The sequence below is a fragment of the Orycteropus afer genome, unplaced genomic scaffold, assembly GCF_000298275.1.
Source record: "Orycteropus afer afer isolate SDZICR_OR568_19922 unplaced genomic scaffold, OryAfe1.0 scaffold00004, whole genome shotgun sequence".
Taxonomy (NCBI): domain Eukaryota; kingdom Metazoa; phylum Chordata; class Mammalia; order Tubulidentata; family Orycteropodidae; genus Orycteropus; species Orycteropus afer.
Window position 1 is genome coordinate 31,855,184 of NW_006921591.1, and position 23,165 is coordinate 31,878,348.

Here is a 23,165-nt window from a genome sequence, read left to right on the forward strand (position 1 = left end):
TTGATGGTGGTACATAAATTTGAATAAGAGTCATATTAATTGGTCTTCCTTGTAGGCATATGGATATTATCCTATCACTGATAGCATTGTACTTCAGGACAGATCTTGAAATATCTATTGTGACAATGAGTGCCATGCCATTCCTCTTCAAATTGTCAATCCCGGCATAATAGATCATATGGTTGTCCGATTCAAAATGGCCAAAACTGGTCCATTTCAGCTCACTATTCCCTATGATATCAATCTTTCTGTGTTTCATCTCATTTTTGACAACTTCCAGTTTTCCTAGATTCATACATTGTACATCCCATGTTCCCAATATTAATAGATGTTTGCAGCTGTTTCTCCTCAATTTGAGTTGTGTCACATCAGCAAATGGAGCTCTCAAAAGCTTTACTCTATCCATGTCAGTAAGTTTGATCCTATTCTGATACACCTCTTTCCTAGTCATATTTTGAAAGTCTTCTGACATAAGGGGCTCATTCCCTTGCACTGTATCAGATAATGTTTCCAGGGTATTCACAAGGTCATGCAATACTGTATCAGACATTATTTCTCTGCTATTCATAAGGTTTTCCCTGACCACCTCCTTGAGAAGTGGATGACCTCTTCATTATTCATGGTCTGTCCCAGTCTGCAAGCTGTATTGAAACATATGCACCATGTGCAATCCTGCTGGCACTAGAAACACCGGTGGCACAGCCTCAAACCTCACAGTAACACACAAGCCACAGTAGTACAACAAACTGACAGACAAGTTTGTCTCATTTAGTTGTTCTAAATCTCTCCACCACCCCCTTACATGTATTTCTAGCACTGCTCTCTTCTGTCATCACATCTGGCTTCTCTTTCCCCTGCTTTCCTGGATGGTGGGGGTGGGGCCTAGCTCTCTCATGCCCCTTACCTGGATGCTGCTCTGATTTGTCGTCACCTCTAGCTTCTCTTTCCCCCCTTTTGTGGCTGGTGGGTGTGGATCCTGGTTCCTCCCTCTCCTTACCTGGATGCCTGGATGCTGCTATGCTCTGTTGTCACCTCTGGCTTCTCTTTACCCTGCTTTCTTGGCTTGTGTGGGTGGGTCCTGGGTCCCTTCACCTACTTATCTGGATGCCTGGCTGCTCCTCTGCTCTCACATGCCTCTGGCTTCTTTTCTCCTACTTTCCTGGTTGGTGGGGGTGAGGCCTGGGTCCCTCCCTATCCTTAACTGGTTGCCTGGCTGCTCCTGTGCTCTGTCATCTCTCTGACTTTTCTTTCCCCCACTTTCCTAGCTGCTGTGGGTGAGGCCTGGATCCCTTCCCCCTTTACCTGGATGTCTGGATGCTGCTTTACTCTGTCATCGTCCCTGGATTCTATTTTCCCTGCTTTCCTGACTGGTGGGGGTGAGACCTGGGTCCCTCCTTCCCCTTACATGTATGTATGGCTGCTGCTCTGCTCTGTGTGCCTCTGGCTTCTTCCCCCCCCCCACTTTCCTGGGTGGAGGGGGTGGGCCTCAGTCCTTTCCTCCCCTTACCTGGATGTCAGGCTACTGCTATGCTCTGTCATCACCTCTGGCTTCTCTTCCCTGTGCTTTCCTGGTTGATGGAATGGGGCCTTTGTCCCTCCCCTCTTTCCCAGAAGCCTGGCTGCTGCTCTGCTCTATCTTCAACTGTGGCTTCTCTTCTCCCCACTTTCCTTGCTGGTTTCAGGTAGGAATTATGTAAGAGGGGGGTGCAGAGGTTTCCAGAAGCTAAGGGAGACAAACTTGTCTGTCAATTTGTCATCCTGTGAAGCTTGTATATTGTTGTGAGGATTGAGGCTGTGCCACTGGTGTTTCAGATGCCAGCAGAGTTGCATGTGGTGAAAAGGTTTCAATGCAGCTTACAGACTAAGACAGACTAGGAAGAAGGAGGAGGCCATCCACTTCTCAAAAATTGACCAGGGAAAACCTTATGAATAGCAGAGAAACACTGTCTGATACATTACTGGGCAACTTTATGAATAGCTCAGAAACACTGTCTGACACAGTCTGAGAAGACTAGCCCCTTGGTTTTGAAGGCACTCAAAACAGGACTGGGAAAGAGCTGCCTCATTAGGGTAGAACCAACCTTAATGATATGGATAAAGTAAGTGTTTCAGGTCCTTCATTTGCTGATGTGGCATGACTCAAATTGAGTTGACACAGCTGCAAACATCCACTGGAACATGGAATGTATGAAGTATGAAACTAGGAAAATTGGAAGTAGTCAAATATGAAAGGTAACATGTAAAGATTGATATCCTAGGCATGATTGAGCTGAAATGGACCACGTTTGGACATTTCGAATCAGACAAACATATGATCTACTCTGCCAGGAATGACAAATTGAAGAGGAATGGCATGATAATCTTCATCAAAAAAGATGTTTCAAGATTTGTCCTGAAGTACAACACTGTCAAGTGATAGGATAATATTCATACTCCTACAAGGAAGACCAGTTAATACAACTATTATTCAAATTTATACAACAATCACCAAAGCAAAAGATGAGGAAATTGAGAACTTTTACCAAGTTCTGAAGTCTGAAATTGACTGATAATGCAATCAAGATGTGTTTCTTATCACTGGTGATTGGAATGCAAAAGTTGGAAACAAAGAAAAGCTCCGGTAGATAGAAAATCTGGCATTAGTGACAGAAATAACACTGGAGATTGCATGATAGAATTTGCAAGACCAATGACTTATTCATTGCAAATATCTTTTTTCAAAAGCACAGACCACAGCTATACATGTGGACTTCACCAGATGGAGTATATAGGAATGAGATTGACTACATGTGTGGCAAGAGGAGATGGAAAAGCTCAATATCTTCAGCCAAAACCAGGCCAGGAGCTGATTGTGGAACAGACCATCAACTGCTCATACACAAGTTAAACTTGAAGTTGAAGACAATTAGAACAAGTCCATGAGAGCCAAAATATGACTTTGAATATATTCCTCTTAAATTTAGAGATCATCTAAAGAATAGATTTGATGCATTGATCACCATTGACTGAAAACCAGAATTGTGAGATGATATCAAGAAAATCATCCATGAAGAAAGCAAGAGGTCAATTAAAAAGATGAGAAAGGAGGAAAAGACCAAAATGGATGTCAGAAGAGACTCTGAAACTTGCCCTTGAGCAAAGAGTAGCTAAAGCAAATGGAAGAAGTGACAAGATAAAAGAACTGGACATAAGATTTCAAAGAGCAGCTCAAGCAGACAAAGCCAATTTTTATATTGAAATGTGCAAAAACCTGGAGTTAGAAAACTAAAAGGGAAGAATACACTCAGCATTTCTCAAGCTGAAAGAACTCAGGAAAAAAAGTAAGCCTCTAGTTGTAATACTAAAGATCCTATGGGCAAATTATTGAATGATGCAGGAAACAATAAAAGAAAATGGAAGGAATACACAGAGTCACTGTATCAAAAAGAACTGGTCAATGTTCCTCCATTTTGAGGAGGTGGCATAGGTTCAAGAATCAATGGTATTGAAGGAAGAAGTCAAAGCTTCACTGAAAGAATTGGCAAAGAACAAGGCTCCAGGAATCGACGGAATACCCATTGAGATGTTTCAACAAATGGATGCCCCACTGGGGGCACTCATTTGGTTATACCAAGAGATTTGGAAGAAAGCTACCTGGCCAACTGACTGGGAAGAGATGTATATTTTTACCCATTCCAAAGAAAGTTGATCCCACAGAATGTGGAAACTATCAAACAATATCATTAATATTTCATGCTAGTAAAATCTTACTGAAGAAAATTTAAATACAGTTACAAGAGTATATTGACAGAGATCTTCCAGAAATGCAAGCTGGATTCAGAAGAAGATATGGAACAAGGGATATCATTGCTGATGTCAGATGGATCATGGCTCAAAGTAATAAACAAGAAAGATGTTTACTTGTGTTTTATTGACTATGCAAAAGCACTTGATTGTGTGGAGCATAACAAATTGTGAATAATATTGAGAAGAATGGGAATTTCAGAACACTTAATTGTACTCATGAGGAACCTGTACATAGACCAGGAGGCTGCCATTCAAACAGAAAAAGTGAACACTTCATGGTTTAAAATCAAGAAGAGAGTGCATCAGCACTGTATCCTTCACTATACTTATTCAAACTGTATGCTGACCAAATAATCCGAGAATATGGACTATATGAAGAAGAACGTGGCATCAGGATTGGAGGAAGAATCACTAACAACCTGAGATATGCTGCTGACACAACTGTTCTGCTCTGTCATCACCTCTGGCTTTTCTCCCCCCCTTTCCTTGCTGGTGGGGGTGAGGCCTGGGTCCCTCTCTCCCTTTACCTGGATGCCTGACATTGCTCTGCTCTCTCATCACCTCTGGCTTCTCTTTCCCAAGTTTTCCTGGCTGGTGGGGGTGGGGCCTGGATTCCTCTTTCCTTTTACCTTTATGTCTGGCTGCTGGTCTGCTCTGTGGTGCCTCTGGCTTCTTTCCCCCCACTTTTTTTGTTGGTGGGAGTGTGGCCTGGGTTCCTCCCTCCCTTTACCTGGATGCCTAGCTGCTATTCTGCTCTACCCAGTAAATTCCAACAAGGAGCCCAACAGCAAGGGCACATCCCAAGAGCTCAAGCTGCCCCTGCCACATGATCCCACTTAGGCCACTGCTTCCTGCACTGTGAGATCCCCACTGACCTCCCAGAGAACAAGTCTTGGCCAGTTTGACCACTAGCCACACTAACCACTGGCCACCTACTGCCGGAAGTGCCCAAATGACAGCAGAGGAGGTTTCATGAGTGAGGTAAAGCCACCACCATTACCAATGTCCCACAGGCTCTAGCAGAGGTGGCCACCACAGGCCCCCAGTACTCCATGCCCAAGAACCCAGTTGGCAATGGGGTGTCCCAGGCAGCAGCCCTGGCACCCACCACCCTTGTTGCAAGAAATCCCGATGAGGATGTGGTCCCTGCAGCTATGGACACCACAACAATGGCCTTTTCAGCCACTGCTAGCAGTGAAGACATGGAGGAAAAAAAAATGTTTTCACCACCAAAGTCCTTGACACAGTCAAATGGTTCAATGTCAGATATGGATATGGATTTATAAATCAAAATGACACCAAAGAAGTTGTATTTGTATATCACACTGCCATCAAAAAGAGTAATCTACAGAAATATCTGTGCAGTGTAGGAGATGGAGAAACTGTAAATTTGATCAGGTTGAAGGAGAGAAGGGTGCATAAGCAGCCAATGTGACTGGCCCCAATGGAGTTCCTGTAGAAGGGAGCTGGTATACTGCTGATTCTCACCATTACATGTGTGGTTACTATGACAGATGCTGTGGACCTCGCCGTAATTATGCTGGGGAGGAGGAGGAGAAAGGCAGCAGCAGAAGTGAAGGATTTGACTCCCCTGTCACTGACGGGCAGTTCTTTGGAGTCTGGAGTCAGCTGTGCCACTCCCAGTATTGTCCTCAGTACAGGCAGCAGCGGTTCCCTCCTTACCATGTGGGAGAGACCTTTGACCATCGCTCTTGGGTCTTTCCCTGCCCCAACAGAATGCAGGCTCATGAGATTGGGGAGATGAAGGATGGAATCGCATTGGGAGCACTGCTTCAAGGTCCAGTTCATCAAAATCCAACTTATCATCCACGATACCATAGGGGACCTCCTTGCCCATGACCTGCCCCAGCTGTTGGAGAGGCTGAAGATAGAGAGACAAAGTACAGCATTGGGCAAACCTATTGCAAAAGACCTCTTTCAAGTACTGAAGTGTGAAGATATCTCCTTGAAGACTAAGGTGTGCCTAAGGCAATCTATGGTATTTGAAATCATCTCAGACGCTTGTGAGAGCTGGACAATGAATAAGGAAGACCAAAGAACAGTCTGTGCTTTTGAGTTGTGGTGCTGACCAGAAATGCTGAAATTACCACAGACTACTAAAAGAACTAACAAATCTGTCTTGGAACAAGTGCATCTGGAATGCTCATTATAATGGCCAGAGTTCATCTCACCTAGTTTGGTCATGTTGTAAGAAGGATCCATTCCCTGGAAAAGGATGTCATGCTTGGTATTGTGTAGGAACAACAAATAAGGTGAAGGCCCTCAACAAGATGGATCGACACAGTGGCTACAACAATGTGCTCATGTATAGCAAGGATCTTGGGGCTGTCACAGGTTAGGGCAGTGTTTCATTCTGCTGTGCATAAGGTCATTATGGTTCAGAGACAACTCATTGACACCTAACAACATGACTTTTGAAGTGTTATGTTCAAGTTCAAGAGTTGATAAGTGGAATAATATGTTTGCTGGATTCAGAGCTGAGGTCTCCTTAAGAGTGATTTCTGGGTTATCAAGTACAATGACCTGATATTGATCCCTTTGTCCTGTAGCCACCCAGTGGGTTCCCTTTTGGTCTAGGAGTGCCAGTACAGAATGAGGAACAAACAATAATTAAGGTTTTGTATCAGCTTCATTGGGCCATGATTTTAAGTGGTTTAGCCATTGTGATATAGATATCCCCAATGATAAGACATGATATAATATAATAATGCCCATGATGAGATCTGCTATGAGTAGCCAATTAGTTGAAACAATTTTTTCTCAGGGGTGTGGCCTGCTTCCATATATTTGAACATATTGGGAAAAGTCTCTGGCTTTCTGCTAGATCTTGATTCTGCATCTGTCTCATCATCATCTCTAGGTTTTGGACTTGAACCAGTGGCCTGTTGTATTGCTTGCCAATCTTGTGACTGTTGCCTTCACAGTCTATGGGATAACAATTTGCTATTTTACCTGTGTGTCTTACATTCATCAGCTTCTGAAACCAGCAGCATGCTATACTGCTTGCTGAATGTGGGTTCGTCAGCCTCTGCATATGTGGCATGCATCCCACTTGGTGATGAAGTGTTACTTTTTGATATGTTGTTGGTGTCTATTGGCTAGACTTTTATTGAAGATTTTTTATCTATATCCATGAGGAATACCAATATGTAGTTTTCCTCTCTAGTGGTGACTTTGCCTGATTTTGGTATTAGAGTTATGCTTGCTTCATAAAACGAATTTCGGAACATTGCATCTTTTTCTATGTTCTCTAGTCTTCTGAATCCAGCTTGGATTTCTGGTTCTCTGTCAATATATTGTTGAAACTATTTTTGAATTATCTTCAGCAAGAATTTACTTGTGTGTGATAATAATGTTATTGTCCAATGATTTCCACATTCTGTACCATCATGTTTCTTTGGAATGGGTATGAATATGGACCTCTTCCAATCAGTTGGCCAGGTAGCTATCTTGCAAATTTCTTGGAATAGATGAATGAGTGCTTCCAGCATGGCATCTGTTTGTTTAAACATCTCAATGAATATTTTGTCAATTCCTGAAGCCTTGTTCTCTGCCAATTCCTTTCAGTGCAGCTTTGACTTCTTCCTTCAGTACCATTGGTTCTTGATCATATGCCACCAACTGAAATGGATGAACAGTGACCAATCCTTTTTGGTACAGTGTGTTCCTTCCATATTTGATGTTTCTTGCTCCATTCAATATTTTACCCATGAACCTTTCAAAATTGCAACTCAAGGCTTGAATTTTTTCTTCAATTTTTTCAGCATGAGAAATGCAAAGCTTGTTCTTCCCTTTTGGATTTTAAGCTCTATGTCATTGTACATTTCATTATAATAATTGACTGTGTCTTCTCAAACTGCTGTTTGAAATCTTCAGTTCAGCTCTGTTATCTTGTCACTCCTTCCATTTGTTTTTACTATTCTTCACTTAAGAGCAAATTTCAGAGTCTCTTCTGACATCCATTTTGGTCTTTTCTTCTTTTCCTGTCTTTTTAATGACCATTTTCTTTCTTCATGTATGATGTTCTTAATGTCATCCCACAATTCCTCTGGTTTCTGGTCATTGGTGTTCAATGCATCAGATCTATTCTTTAGTTAGTCTCTAAGTTCATGGGGGATATAATCAAAATTATATTTTGGCTCCCATGAACTTGTTTTACTTTTCTTCATCTTCAACTTGAACTTGCAAATGTTCAATTGATGGTCTGTTCCACAGTCAGCTCCTGGCATTGTTTTGGCTGAAGATACTGAGCTTCTCCATTGCCTCTTTCCACAGATCTGATTTCTGTGTTCTTCATCTAGTGAAGTCCACCTATATAGCCACTGTTTATGTTGTTGAAAAAAGTTATTTGCAATCAGTAAGTCATTAGATCACAAAATTCTATCATGTGACTCTGGTGTAATTTCTATCACCAGGACCATATTTTCCAACCACTGGCCACTCTTCTCTGTTTCCAACTTTTATATTCAAATCATGAGTAAAAATCAACACCATCTTGATTTGGTCAATTTCAGATTTCAGAAATTGGTAAAAATTTTCAATATTTTCCTCTTTGGCTTTGGTGATTGGTGCATAAATTTGAGTAATAACAGTACGAACTGGTGGACTTACAGATATTATTCTATGACTGACAGCATTATATTTCAGGATAAAGCTTTTAATTTGTCATTCCCAGCATAGTACATCATATAATTGTCTGATTCATAATGGCCCCAAACAATGCATTTTAGCTCACTAATGCCTAATATATGAATCTTTACATGCTCCATTAAATTTTTGACAACTTCCAATTTTTGCAGATTCATATTCCACCCATTCAATTTTCCAGTTATTAATGGATGCTTGCAACTGTTTATTCTCATTTTCATTTGTGCTATATCAGTAAATAGATGCTCCCAAAGCTTTACACCATTCATATAATGAAGGTTGACTCTATTCTGAGAAGGCAGCTCTTCCCCAGTGGTATTTTGAGTGCTTTCTGACCTGAAGGGCTTAGCTTCTGACCCCTATATCAAACAGTTTTCCAAGGTTATTCATAAATTTTTCCTGTAATATATCAGATACTGTTTCACTGTAATTCATATAGTTTTCACTGGCTAATTCTTTGAGAAGTGGATGACTGCTTTCTTCTTCCAAATATGGCTTAGTCTGGAAGTGCCACTGAAAGCTTTCCACCATGTATGACCCTGCTGGTAATTGAAATACTGGTGGCATAGCCTCCAGCTTCACAGCAATATGCAAGTGAACACAGTAAGACAAACAGACAGATGAGTGATGGCTATTGTTTTAGTATTTGCTATGTATTTGTGCTTGTTCTCTTTTTATTTTCATACAAAAGTTTATCATTTTTCTTTGAGGTTACCCTGTGATTTATTATTTTCTTCCAAAGTTTAAGTGTTCTATCTCACAATTGTCTTGCCTTCTTTGCCATTTAGAAATTCTGTAACTACACGATTTATTCTCTCTCTTTTTTTTTTTTTAGTTGCTCTCATTTATTAACGATGTCTCTGATTCCCTGTTTACAGTCTTACAGGCTTATTTTAGTTTGGATACTTCTATAATTGGGTTGGTTTCCGAGTTATGACATTATGTGTGTTAATAATGTATTGTTGTTTGCTGTCAGTTCTCTGTCCAAAGGACTCCCTTTAGTATCTTTTGTAAGGTTGGTTTAGTTTTAACAAATTATCTTCATTTCTGCTTATCTGGAGATCCCTTAATTTCACACTCACAGTTGAGGGACAATTTTGCTGTGTATAAAATTCTTGGTTGGAAATCTTTTTCTTTCAGAGTTTTATATACATCACCTCACTGCTTCCTTGTCTGGTTGATCCCTTAACAAAGTAGTATTGAGGTATTTGTCTTCAATCTCATTAATTCTGTCTTCCATTGATTCAATTCTACTAGTTGTCCCTTCGATATGTTATATATTTCTGAAATCTTAGTATTAATCTTCTGGATTTCTGTTTTTTGTTTTTGTATTGTTTCTAATTTTTTGTATATTTTATCAATTTGTTTTTGAATTTTTTCCCTAAATTATTTTAGAATTTTGTCAGTGTTTTCCTTAATTTTGTCAGTGTTTTCTTTGATATTGTCAGTGTTTTCCTTGATCTGTCTCTTAGTCCATGAAGGTACCTAAATACAATTCTTTTTAGTTCCTTACCAGTGAGTTCTAATGCTGCTTCTTCCTTAGGGATGTTTTCTGGATTTGTATCCTGGTCCCTTGTTTCTACTACCATTACCTTGCTTCTTTGTGTGGACTGATAGTCTGTGGTCTCTGAGACACTGTGGTATTGTTGTATTGATGCTTAAATTGTGGTTGTATTTTGTTGTGATTCACGTAAGATTTTTTCCCCTTTATCTTCTTTTGATATATCTGTGTGAGCTGGGTACTATGTTCATCCATCGGTTAGTTGTTAGAACTTGTGGACTCACCACCTGCCTTCTGGTGGATATAACAGAGAATGAAAGTGTGTACACAGTTCTCTGTTAGCTCTTCACAAAGAGCAGTTGAGGGTGAGGTAAGATGGCATTGACCACTTACCTTAGTTGGTGCAAAAGTAAGTGTTGGTTCACAAAAAGTCTTTGGGGCTGCAAGAGGTGCAGGAATGTTTGGCTTGTGTGGGAACTGTTGCTGTCTCCCACTCAGTTAGACAAATAACATCAAACAGCCCCCCAAAAAATAAAAACAAGAAAAATTCAAGCCACATAAACAAAACTGGAATAATCACACACACACAAAATGCAATGTATGAGAAGAAAAAAATTCACAATATATTAATAAAGGATAAAGAAAGATACTGGGAAAAAGAGAAAAAAAAAGGCCACAATATCTGGGGAAGGAGGAATGAAAGAAAAGAGCAAGAGTCTAAGAATATTAAAGAAAAAATGGGAAAACTGCAAAAGAAAAAACAAAGGATGGGAAGAACCAAAAGAAAGAAAAAGGAAGGGAATCAGAATAGGGGTGATAAAAAAAAAAAGAAAAACAAGAATTTGAGATTGGGAAGACAAAAAAATAAATAAATAAAGGAAGAAAGGAAAACAAATAATAATAATAATTAAAAACTGTGGGGGTAGAACATGTCACCCATGCTCCACCAGAGCACAGATCAGGATGAAACTCCCTCCAGTAAGAAGGTAAGTGGAGGTGAGGGATGGTCAGACCCCTTTTCACCAAGAGGGTGTAAAGCACTAGAGTAACAAAGGAAATATCACAACTTTCCAACCTTCAGCTTCCTGTGCTGTTACCTGTGATGTTCATAGCAGGCATTGCCTACATTTAGGTCACTGTGCAGGTCAAAATGCCAGTCTCATACATTTCAAAAGGCCATGCCCATCAATTACAAACATCCAAAATGCTAGCACCCTCAAGACAACCACATGCAATCCACAGGTCTGCCTGTCTTCTTCCCCATTTTTCTCCCTTCTGGTCATCAGACACCTATGTGGTCCCTGCCCACACAGTTCTTAGTGAGAAGAGCTGATTTTTAGATTGCTATGGGAATATATTTAAAATAACTGTGCCCTCAGGCAGCCAGCAGACTGTTGTACCATTTGCATCCTTACTTACTGTTTCATTCAGGTTCTTGTACTGTTATTGTTGTTGTTATGTGCTGTCAAGTCAGACCCAACTCATAGCTACCTCTCCTTGGGTTTCTGAGGCAGTATAACTATGGAAGTAGATTGCCCCAACTTCCTTCTGAGGAGTGGCTGGTGGGTTTGAACTGCCAGCCTTCTGGTTAGCAGTCAAGTGCCTTAGCCACTATGCTACCAGAGCTCCCAACATTTAATCCACTTATTTATCCTTCTCTTCAAAGCTCAGGGTTCCAGTATCATCTTCTGTATCAGCTTCAATTGGTTATTCATTGCTTTATTGCAGAGGGTCTGTGTAGTTTGTCTGTTTATACCACCATCCTGCAGGACCGCCAAAACCAATTTTTAATAACACAATCTAGGAGACTACATTCTGGACCACTTGGTTTATTTCCCATGTTACAAAACCTTAATATACAGACACCCTTCAAAATGAAAGTAAGTGACCTGGCCTTCAGCAGCTAAGCACTACCAGATCTACAGGTTGTCTCTATGTTCCATAAATAGGACTTACTTCTGTGTTCACCAAGGGAGGCCTTTCACTTTTTCCAGGGTCCCAGATGTTTTTCATTCCTCTCTTCATAGTATGTCTGCCACCAATGTCACCTCTGACCTCAAGAACCTAGAACAGTCTCTGTGGAGATTAACTGGTTATTTCCTATAGGCTTGAGGTGATTTCAGGAGCTGGACATTAGTACAAGTCCCATATGGGTCAGAAGATATTTTGTTACCTGTTATAGTTGGAGTAAAAGGCTCCAGGAAATGATGGAATACCTATTGAGATGTTTCAACAAATGGATGCCCTGCTGGAGGCATTCACACAGTTGGGCCAAGAGATTTGGAAGACAGCTACCTGGCCAACTGACTGGAAGACATCCATATTTTTATCCATTCCAAAGAAACATGATTCTACAGGATGTGGAAATTATCAAACAATATCATTAATATTGCATGCAAGTAAAATCTTACTGAAAATAATTCAAAAATGGTTGCAGCAGTATTTTGACAGAGAACTTCCAGAGGTGCAAGCTGGATTCAGAAGAGGATGTAGAACAAGGGATATCATTGCTGATGTCAGACGGATCTTGGCTCAAAGCAAAGAGTACCAGAAAGATGTTTCCTCGGTTTTATTGACTATGCAAAAGCATTTGATTGTGTGGATCATAACAAATTGTGAATAACATTGAGAAGAATGGGAATTCCAGAGCACTTAATTGTGCTCATGAGGAACCTGTACATAGACCAGGGGGCTGTCATTTGAACAGAAAAAGGGAACACTGCATGGTTTAAAATCAAGAATGGAGTGTGCCAAGGTTGTATCCTTTTCACATACTTATTCAATCTGTATTATGAGCAGATAATCCAAGAAGTTGGGCTTTGTGAAGAAGAACATGGCATCAGGATTGGAGGAAGAATCATTAACAACCTGTGATATGCTGGTGACACAACTTTGCTTGCTGAAAGTGAGGATGACTTGAAATACTTACTGATGAAGATTGAAGAATACAGTCTGCAGTATGGATTACATCTCAATATAAAGAAAACAAAAGGCCTCACAACTGGACCTATAAGCAGCATTGTGATAAATGGAGAAAATATTGAAATTGTCAAAGACTTCACATTGCTTGGTTCTATAATTAATGCCAATAGAACCAGCAGTCAGGACATCAGATGATGTATAGCACTGGGCAAATTGGGTGCGAAGGACCTCATTCACATGCTGAAGAGCAAAGATGTATCCTTGAGGAATAAGGTGAGCCTGACACAGTCATGGAATTTTCAAACGCCTCATATGCATGTGAGAGCTGAACAATGAATAAGGAAGACCAAAGAAGAATTGATGCTTTTGATCTGTGGTGCTGGCAAAGAATGCTGAAAGTACCATGGACTTTTAAAAGGACCATGGACTGCTAAAAGAACTAACAGGTCTGTCCTGGAGGAAGTGCAGCCAGAATGCTCTTTGGAGGTGAGAATGGCGAGACTTTGTTTCACCTGCTTTGGTCATGTTGTCAGAAACGACCATTCCCTGGAGAAGGATGTCATGCTTGGTAAGGGTGGAGGGTCAGTGAAGGAGGGGAAGGCCCTCAACAAGATGGATTGATATAATGGCAGTGGCAATGGGCTCAAGTATAGCAAGAATCATGGAACTGGCTCAGGACTGGGTGGTGTTTTGTTCTGCTGTTCATAGATTCACTATGAGTGAGAGAGGACTCAAAGACACCTAACAACAACAACATAGTTGGAGTTGTGTGTCAACTTGCTGGACCACAATTCTGAGTGGTTTAAGCAGTTGTGATGTGGGTTATTCCCATGATGAAATTGGACATACATATTTTGAGCAGCCAATTGTTTGAAAGGGAATTTCCCTAGGAGTGTGGCCTGTTTACAACATTCTGGAAAAAAGAGACACTCTTTTGTGGATTGGGATCCTGTTTTGCTGCCTACAAATGTCCATGAGTGAACAATCCACCATTCAGCCTGAAGATCTTGGATTCTTCATTCGTTGGAGTCAACAGCTGGTAAACTGCCTGTCAACTTTGAGTTCATCAGCCGCTGCAGCTGCATGAGTCAGGGAAAGCCTCCAGTTTGACATTTGACCCAAGAACTTGGGACTTTCCAGCTTCTATAAGTGTATGAGCCATTTTCCTAAGATGAATATCTCTTTCTCTATATATATAAGCTTTGCTGGTTTTACTTCTCTAGAGAACCCAGCCTAACCCATTTACCTGAGGTAGGTTACGTCCAGTGTGGATCAATAAAAAAATAGACCAAGATGAGGAGTGAAATAGAGAGTTTATTGCAAGTGCCCAAGCAAGGAGCACAGAGGAAGTCCCTCAGATTCTGTTCTCTGATCCATAGTGAATTTTGGCTTTTATACAGTCTTGAAGGAGAAAATATATGAGGAAAATTATGTCTTACATAGGTTACATAGGCTATCATCATACATAGGCACAGTGTGGTTGGTTATATGACATTTTCCTAGTATGTTAAAAAAATGACATCTAAACTGCTTCTATGGGTAGTAGCTTTACTGTGGTAACAAGATCTTTGGATGAACTTTAAAGTGGAAGTTGTTTATACTGATTCTGTGGCAGGAACTTCATTTTGTTTCAGGAAATGTTTCAAGAAGTCTGAAATAAATTCCCTTGAGATTAGGTAAAGGACAAATTTAGCATGAATAGCAATACAGCTGGGCAGCCCACTATCAAGTAAGTTTTTCAAGGTTATGACCTTGTGGAAGAACATCATCATACTGGCCTGCTGAGGTCTTTAGATAGGTTCAAACAGTCAATCTTCTGGCTAGTAGTGGACTCCTGGGAAACGATACAGCAGAGAGGAATGCTGAAAACACCTTTTTTTCCATATTCAGAATATCTCATTTTGGGGAGCCCTAAGGACCATCCATCAGAATTATTTATTTTTTTCTCTTCACACGTGCCCTGTCAGGATATAGACATATTTTGGTGATGGTATTTATCTCTTGATAATAATTCTCAAGGGAAATTTAACCTGCTCCTTTCTGATCCCCTTAACTCACTCCAATGTCTATTCCGTGAAGACTTTAAAACCCACAAAGCTGACAGAATTTTTACAATGAATAAAGCAGGATCCTATTTGTCCTAGAGATCACACAAAGATGACTTCAAAGGACTTAAATTAAAGTAGAAAATTAGGTTTTAAGATATTTGAATTATGTGTGAACAACAGTCAATGGAGCATACTCTCCTTTGCTTTATAGTTTTATACAGCTCTTATTCATTACATATCCAGGAAAATACTTACGAAGATCAAATATCTGAACGGTGAAGATCATTAAAATGTGATCTATAGCTGTGAAACCAGGAAATAATTCTGCTAAGAAGGAAGAAACCACACAGGATGAGAAGCATGCATTCTCATTCATTTTGTAATTTGAGTTGTTAGAAGCATTTAAAAGTTTATGAAATGATGTGTAAAAAGTCTGCAAACCCTATAACTCCAAAACTTTCCTTTAAGAACAGCCCAGTCTTTCTCTCCTTTAGCATGGTGTCACAGCAAAAGCTGTGAGAGAAGGCAGTCTATAAGAAATTTTTTTATTTCCTCGTAACTTTAAAGAACTTTAACAAATACAGCTCTCAGAAGAACTAGTTTGCAATATGTACTAGCATTTTTTTTTTTTTAAGTTACCAGAGACCATTAAGTTCCATCTTTTTCTAGGCATGGAGACTGCTAGTGAGTGATGGCAGCACCCAGGAAAGTAAATAACATTTCACAAAAGCATGATTATTAATCTGAATATAATTGGAAATGGATTGGCCTTGTAAAGTTCAATCTATCACAGCTTGTGACAGTAACATGAGAACAGAGGGTGTTCTAATTCCTAGAGGATGTTGAAAAAACTAAGCCTCATTGGTAATCATATACAGGTAGTATCAACTTACAATGTATTCCTATTACAATGAACCCTACATATGACTATTTGTTTTTTTTGTTTTTTAAATCATATCATACAATGTTGCAGCATATAATTTGCTGATGTTATCATTTTCAGCTGTTCAGTAGCAGAAGGTCAATGTTATGGTAAATAATAAAAACTCAAAAAACAAAAAAATATGGAATTAGACTTATACCAGAAATGACAACAATGGAGGAGGTTTTTGTTGTTGTTAGGTCCTGTCGCATTGGCTCCAACTCATAATTACCCTATGTACAACAGAACAAAACACTGCCTGGTCCTGTGCCAGCCTCATAATCTTTGCTACACCTGAGCCCATTGTAGCCACTGTGTCAATCCCTTACATTGAGGGTCTTCCCTTTCTTTGTGGACTCACCACTTTACCAAACATTAAAACCTTCTCCAGGGAATGGTCTCTTCTGCTCCTATGACTAAAGTAGGTGAGATGAAGTTTAGCTATTCTTACTTCCAATGACCATTCTGGCTGCACTTCTTCCAGGACAGATTTGCTCCTTCTTTTGGCAGTCCATGGTACTTTCAGTATTCTTTGCCAACCACAACTCAAAAACATCAACTCTTTTTCAGTCTTCCTTATTCCTTTTCCAGTTCTTACATGCATATGAGGTGATGGAAAATACTGTGGCTTGGATTAGGCATACCTTAGTCTTCAAGGAGGTATCTTTGCCCTTCAGCACTTTAAAGAGGTCTTTTGAAGCAGATTTATCCAATGCAGTACATCATCTGACTGGGTTTTAGAGGAATATAATTCAATTAGAATTATTTCTTCCACTTGTTATTACTTATGTGACTTTGGGTAATGTCAGCAAACCATTTAAGTCTCAACTCAGTATTGTTGTGATATTTTTCCAACATAGACTATTAAAAAAAAAAAAAAAAAAAACTCACTGCCATTGAGTGGGATCTGATTCATGGCGACCCCTTCTTGGGTTTCTGAGATGATATCACTATAGAAGTAGATTGCCCAATCTTCTTTCCAAGGAGTGGTTGGTGGGTTTGAACTACCAGCCTTAACATGGACTATATATATTAAAAAATGCCTAGCACAGTATATGGTATATAATAATTACTAACACAACAACAACAAAAAGTTACCTTTTAGTCAACTCTGACTCATTGTGACTCCACGTGTGTCAAAGTAGAACTATGCTCTACAGGGTGTTCAATGGCTTATTTTTCAGAAGTAGGTTACAAGGATTTTCTTCCAATCTGTCTGTATGTGAATTGAAACTTCCAACGTTTTGGTTATCAGTTGAATGTTTTAACTGCTTTACAACACTCAAGGACTCATAAGAGTTAATAGAAAACTACTATAATATGGTAGTGATGGGGGTGGTTTGCAGAACAAATAGTGGCATTTGCAGTGATTATTGTTGATTCTGAATTATTTAATTATCAAAAGGAAAAAAAAAATAGTTTCCAATCATATGTCTAAAATAGCTAAAAAGTCCAAATTGGCCTTTCCTTTGAGATTATTCTCAATCTTAACCCCACTAATCTTTCTAGTATTAACTCACAGTACTTTAAACATAAAAATCTGCCTCTTCAGTTAGTCTTTTTTATCTCTAAAAATGTCCTCCATTTTCCCACCAAAATACCATTGCTCAAATTATCTAGCAACTAATATCAATATACCATCTCTTCTCTAACTTTTGTTCAAATCCTACTCAAAATCTTCTCACTCATGACTTTTCTGTGAGTGCTCAACAAGAGATTTTTCTAGTTAAAGGCAAAAAAAAAAAAAAAAAGTTTTCTGATTATAGACAGCACAAAGGATAACAGAGCACCAAGTGTATTGTCTAACCATTAGCATGTTGAAAAACAATAGCTATTTTATTTTTCTTCTAGTGAGAAATAAATCTCACTATTGATCATTATCTTTAAATTCTTGTTTTTCAATGATTTTTCTTTTAATACATAAGGTAAGAACCAATAGTATAAACACTAGAGTTCATTTTTTCCTTAATTCTCTCATTAAATAATTGGTTTTTCATTCTTTAATAAAATTCATTTATTTTGTGTTTTGGAACCATGCTAATTGTTGGAAAGCTGTGAGAAAGAAAGAGAGAGGAAGGAAGGAAGGAAGGAAGGAAGGAAGGAAGAAAAGAAGGAATGAATGAAGATAGAAAGGAAGAAAGAAAAACAGACAAAAATAAACATAGAGACATATGTGTTAAAACTATAGCCACCACTTACATGTCAGTATATTATTTTAAAGTACTTTTTAAAAGAACATAAACAGAAACTACACATGTGGACCTCACCTGATGGAACATGCAGGATCAAATCAAATACATTTGTGTATAGACATGATGAAGAATCTCTATATCATCAGTTAGAAAAAGGACAGGGGCCAACTGTAGAACAGCCTATCAATGGCTCACATGCAAGTACAAGTTGAAGCTGAAGAAAATTAAAACTAACCCATTAGAGACAAAATATGAGATTGAATATATTTCATCTGAATTTAGAGACCATCTGAGAACACTGAGTACTAGTGACCCAAGACCCAGGGAAGTTGTGGAATGAGATCAAGGACATCACAAAGAAACAGAGCAAATGGTCATTAAAAAAACAAGTGAATATCAGACAAGACTCTGAAACTTTCTCTTGAACAGAGACTAGCCAAAGTGAGTGGAAGAAATGAAGCAAATCAGCTGAACAGAACATTTCAATGTGCAGCTCACAAGGACAAAGTAAAGCATAATAATGAAATGTGCAAAGGCTGAAAGTTTGAAAATCAAAGGGGAGGAACATGCTAGGAGTTTCTCAAGCTGAAAGAACTGAAATCAAGCCTCAGTTTGCTATATTGAAGGATTCTGTGGGCACTTGACTGCTAACCAGAAGGTTGGCCGTTCAAACCCACCAGCCACTCCTCTGAAGGAAGGCTGGGCAATCTACTTCCATAGTGATACTGTCTCAGAAACCCAAGGAAGGGTCACTATGAATTGTGTCTGACTCAACAGCACATAACAACAACAACAGTGGGTAATGTATTCAAAAATGTAGGAAGCATCAAAAGATTGGAAGAAAACAATCACAATACCAAAAAGAATTGGTCAATGTCAATTATTTTAGGAGGTAGTGCATAATCAAGGCCCAAAGGTATTGAAGGAAGAAGTGAAATTTGCAGTGGAGGAATTAGCATAAAATAAGGCTCAATGCAATATCCATTGAGATGTTTACACAAATGGATTTTGCACTGATGATGCTCACTCATTTATATCAAGAAATTGGAAGTCAGATATCTGACCAACCAAGTGGAAGATATTCATATTTTTGTCTATTTCAAAGAAAGATGATCCAGCATAAGATCAAGGTGTCAAACAATATCATTAACATTACATGCATGTAATATTTTGCTGATTATCATTCAGAAACAGTTGTAGCTGGACATCAACAGAGAACAGTCAGAAATTCAAGTCAGATTCAGAAGAGATCATGGAATGAGGTATATCATTGCAGATGTATTATAGACCTTGACTGAAAGCAGAGAATAGCAGAAAGATGTTCATCTCTGTTTTATTGACTATGCAATGGCATTTGACTGTGTGGATCATAATAAATTATGGACAACATTGCAAAGAATGGGAATTCTGAACATTTACTTGTGTTCATGAGGAACCTGTACATTCAAACAGAATGAGTAGATACTGCATGGCTTGAAATAAGGAAAGGTGTGTGTCAAGGTTGTATCCTTCCACCATACTTATCAATCTGTATGCTGAGCAAATAATCTGAGAAACTGGACTATATGAAAAGGAACATGACATCAAGATTGGAGGAAGATTCATTAACAACCTGTGATATGCAGATGACACAACTTTACTTGCTGAAAGTGATGAAGATTTGAAGTATGTACTGATGAAGATCAAGAAAGCAGCAGTTAAGAAATCAAAGGATGTGTTACACTGGGCATATCTTCTACAAAAGACCTATTTAAAGTGTTAAAGAGCAAATATGCCACTTTGAAGACTCTGTTACACCTGTCTCAAGTCATGTTATTTTCAACAGCTAATATGCATGTAAGAGCTGGATAATGAATAAAGAAGACTGTAGAAGAAGTCATACATTTGAATTGTGATGATATTGAAGAATGTTTAATGTACCGTGGACTGCAAGCAGAATTTTACAGGAAGTATAGCCAAGGTACGCCTTAGAAGTTTGAATGGACAGACTTTATCTGTCATACTTCCATCATGTTGTCATAAGAGACCAGTCCCTGGAATAAGATATCATGTTGGGTAATATTGAAGATCAGTAAAATATGGAAAGATCCTCAATGACATGGACTGACGCAGTAGCTGAGGTGATGGGCTCAAGCATGGCAATGACTGAGGATGGTTAAGGACTGTGCACTGTTTCGTTCTGTTGTATGAATAGTTGCTAAGAGTTGAAACTGACTCAATGACACCTAATAACAACATTGTCTAATACCTTTATGCCCTCCTTCAGATCTTGGTTTCCATATGGAACCATTTTTCTTTAACATAATGAATTTCTTTCAGCAATTTTTTTTTTTTTTTTAATAATTGTGATTTGGGTGAAAATTTACAGAGCAAATTCACTTTCAATACAGCGGTTCACATACACTTTGTCTCATGACATTGACCACAATTTACCACAATGCAACTGCTCCCCTCCTACTTTCTCCCAATAGTTACCTCTTCCCTGTGTCCATCCCTCCATGCACTCCTGCCCCCTAAGCTGTCATCTCCCTGTGCATAAGCAGCCCTTCTTTCTCCCATGATTGTTCTCTCCAATGAGCGTATCTACCTCAGGTAAATGTTCAACTCATATGCCTGTCTATTGTTTGGCGAAGCCACAGGCATGGGTTGAATTCCAGTCCTGAAGGACAGCTAGGGGCCATAGTCTCAGTGGTTCCACCACACTCTGTCAGACCAGCAAACCTGGCCCCCCTCTTTTTTTTCTCTCCAAATGATTTTGAGTTTTGTTCCACATTATTCTCCCTCTCTATCCAGTATCTCTTACATAGATCCCTTTCCAAGTGGTAGACAGTAGTAGCTGGGCAACATCGAATTCATCTGATCTCATAATCATATAGTGTACCAGTCACTAGGACTCATTGTTTCCATGAATTTTTGGTTTTCTTCATTCTTCTTTTCTCTGGATGAGGAGAGACCCATCGTTGCCTCTAGATGGCAGCATGCAAGCTTTTAAGATCGCAGTCACTACTTGCCAAAGTAGGAGGTGGAACAATGTTTTGTGTAGTATGTTATGCCAATTGAGCTTGATGTTCTCTGCAACCATGGTCATGAGCTCACAGGTTCCACTACTCGGTCCCTCTGGGTAGCAGGCTGTGACCAAGCACAGCCCTTCCCCCTGTCATACACATAAACTTATAGGACCATTGTCTGCCAACCCTATATATGTTCTTGGGTACACTCCCCACTTCATAGATATACCTAATAGTTCAGCTTGTCCACCCATATACCCATGCTTGCCTTCACTGACAACACAGTACTACATGTCCAGAGGGGTTCATCTTTGTCGTCTGTACCTCCCACATACCTCTCCATGTCTTTCTCTTCCTCAATGCCACCATATTGATCACTCACATTTGGTACATTGCCCTTCTCTTCACCCAAATCAATACTTATCTCTATCTATCTAACAGTGTTCCTTCCCCTCTTCTCCCATCCTTGGTAACCAACAAAGAAAATTTCCTTCCATAGATAAACGTTTCCTTGACTTTTACAATAACAGACCAATGCAATATTTGTCCTTTGTGATTGACTTATTTAACTCAGCATAATGTCCTCCAAGTTCATCCACATTATGCGATATTTTGCAGATTCTACATTATTATTCTTTGGGAGCTCTGGTAGCATAGTGCCTAAGGCACTTGACTGCTAACCAGGAGGCTGGTGGTTCAAACCCACCAACCACTCCTCAGAATGAAGGTTGGGCAATCCTACTTCTGTAGTGATAACTGCCTGGAAACCCAAAGAGGGGTCGCTATGAGTCGGGGCTGACTTGACGGCAAATAACAACAACAACAGCAACACATTATTCTCTAGGGTTGCATAGTATTCCATTGTGTGTATGTACCATAGTTTGGATATCCATTCCTCAGTTGATGGACATCTAGGTTGCTTTCATCTTTTGGCTAGTGTAAATAGTGCTATGATGAACATGGGTGTGCATATGTCTGTTCTTGTCATGACTCTTACTTCTTTAGGATGTATACCTAGTAATGGGATAGTTGGGTCAAATGGTATTTCTAGTTCCAACTTTTGAAGGAGTCTCCATACTGCTTTCCACAACGGTTGTACCATTTTACAGTCCCACCACCAATGTATGAGAGACTCAATCTCTCCACATCCTTGCCATCATTGGTTATTTTGTGCCTTGTTGAACTTTACTACTAGTGCTAGGGCAAGATGGTATCTCATTGTTGTTTTGATTTGCATTTCTCTCTTAGCTAATGATCATGAGCATTTCTTCATATATTTGTTGGCCGCTTGAATATCCTCCTTGGAGAAGTGTCTATTCATGTCTTCTGCCCATTTTTTAATTGGATTCTTTGTCCTTTTGTTATTGAGGTCTTGGAGTTTTCTATAAATTCTAGAGATAAGTTCCCTTGTCAGATATGTCATTACCAAATACTTTTTTTTTCCCAATCTGTAGGTTCTCTTTTGACTATTTTGGAAAAGTCTTTGGAAACACATAAAACTTTGATATTTTGAAAGTCTCAGTCATCTAGTTTCTCTTCTGCTGTTTGTGCATTTTTGGTTATTTTGATAGTGTAGTTATGCCATATATTAGGGTGCCTAAATCTGCCCCTAGTTTTTCCTGGAAGAACTTTATAGTTTTGGGTTTTACATTTAAATCTTTGACCCATCTGGAGTTAGTTTTTATGTATGGTATGAGGTACAGATCTTGTTTCATTTTTCTGCAAATGGATCTCCAGTTTTGCTAGTACTATTTATTAAACAAACATTCTCTTCCCCATGTAATGGATTTTGGGGCTTTGTCAAAGATCAGCTGGCCATAGGTTGATGGATCTATTTCTGAGTTCTCAATTATATTCCATTGGTCTATGTGTCTGTGATTATATGAATACCAGGCAGTTTTGACTACTGTGGCTGTATAGTAGGTTTTCAGATCCTGCAGTGTGGGACATCCTACTTCGGTCTTCTTCAATAGTGCTTTGCTTATCTGAGATCTTTTTCCTTTCCATATAAAGTTAGTGATTTGTTTTTCTATATCCCTAAAGAATGTTGATGAGATCTAGATTGGGATTGCATTGAATGTGTAGATTGCTTTGGGTAGAACTGACATTTTTGCAATA

The 23,165-nt window shown here is 39.3% G+C and overlaps 1 pseudogene; it reads left to right on the forward strand.

Annotated features, from left to right (window-relative positions):
• Nucleotides 1-12,061, forward strand: part of LOC103194906 — an 85,215-nt pseudogene extending 73,154 nt beyond the window's left edge.
• Nucleotides 12,062-23,165: the final 11,104 nt, after the last annotated feature.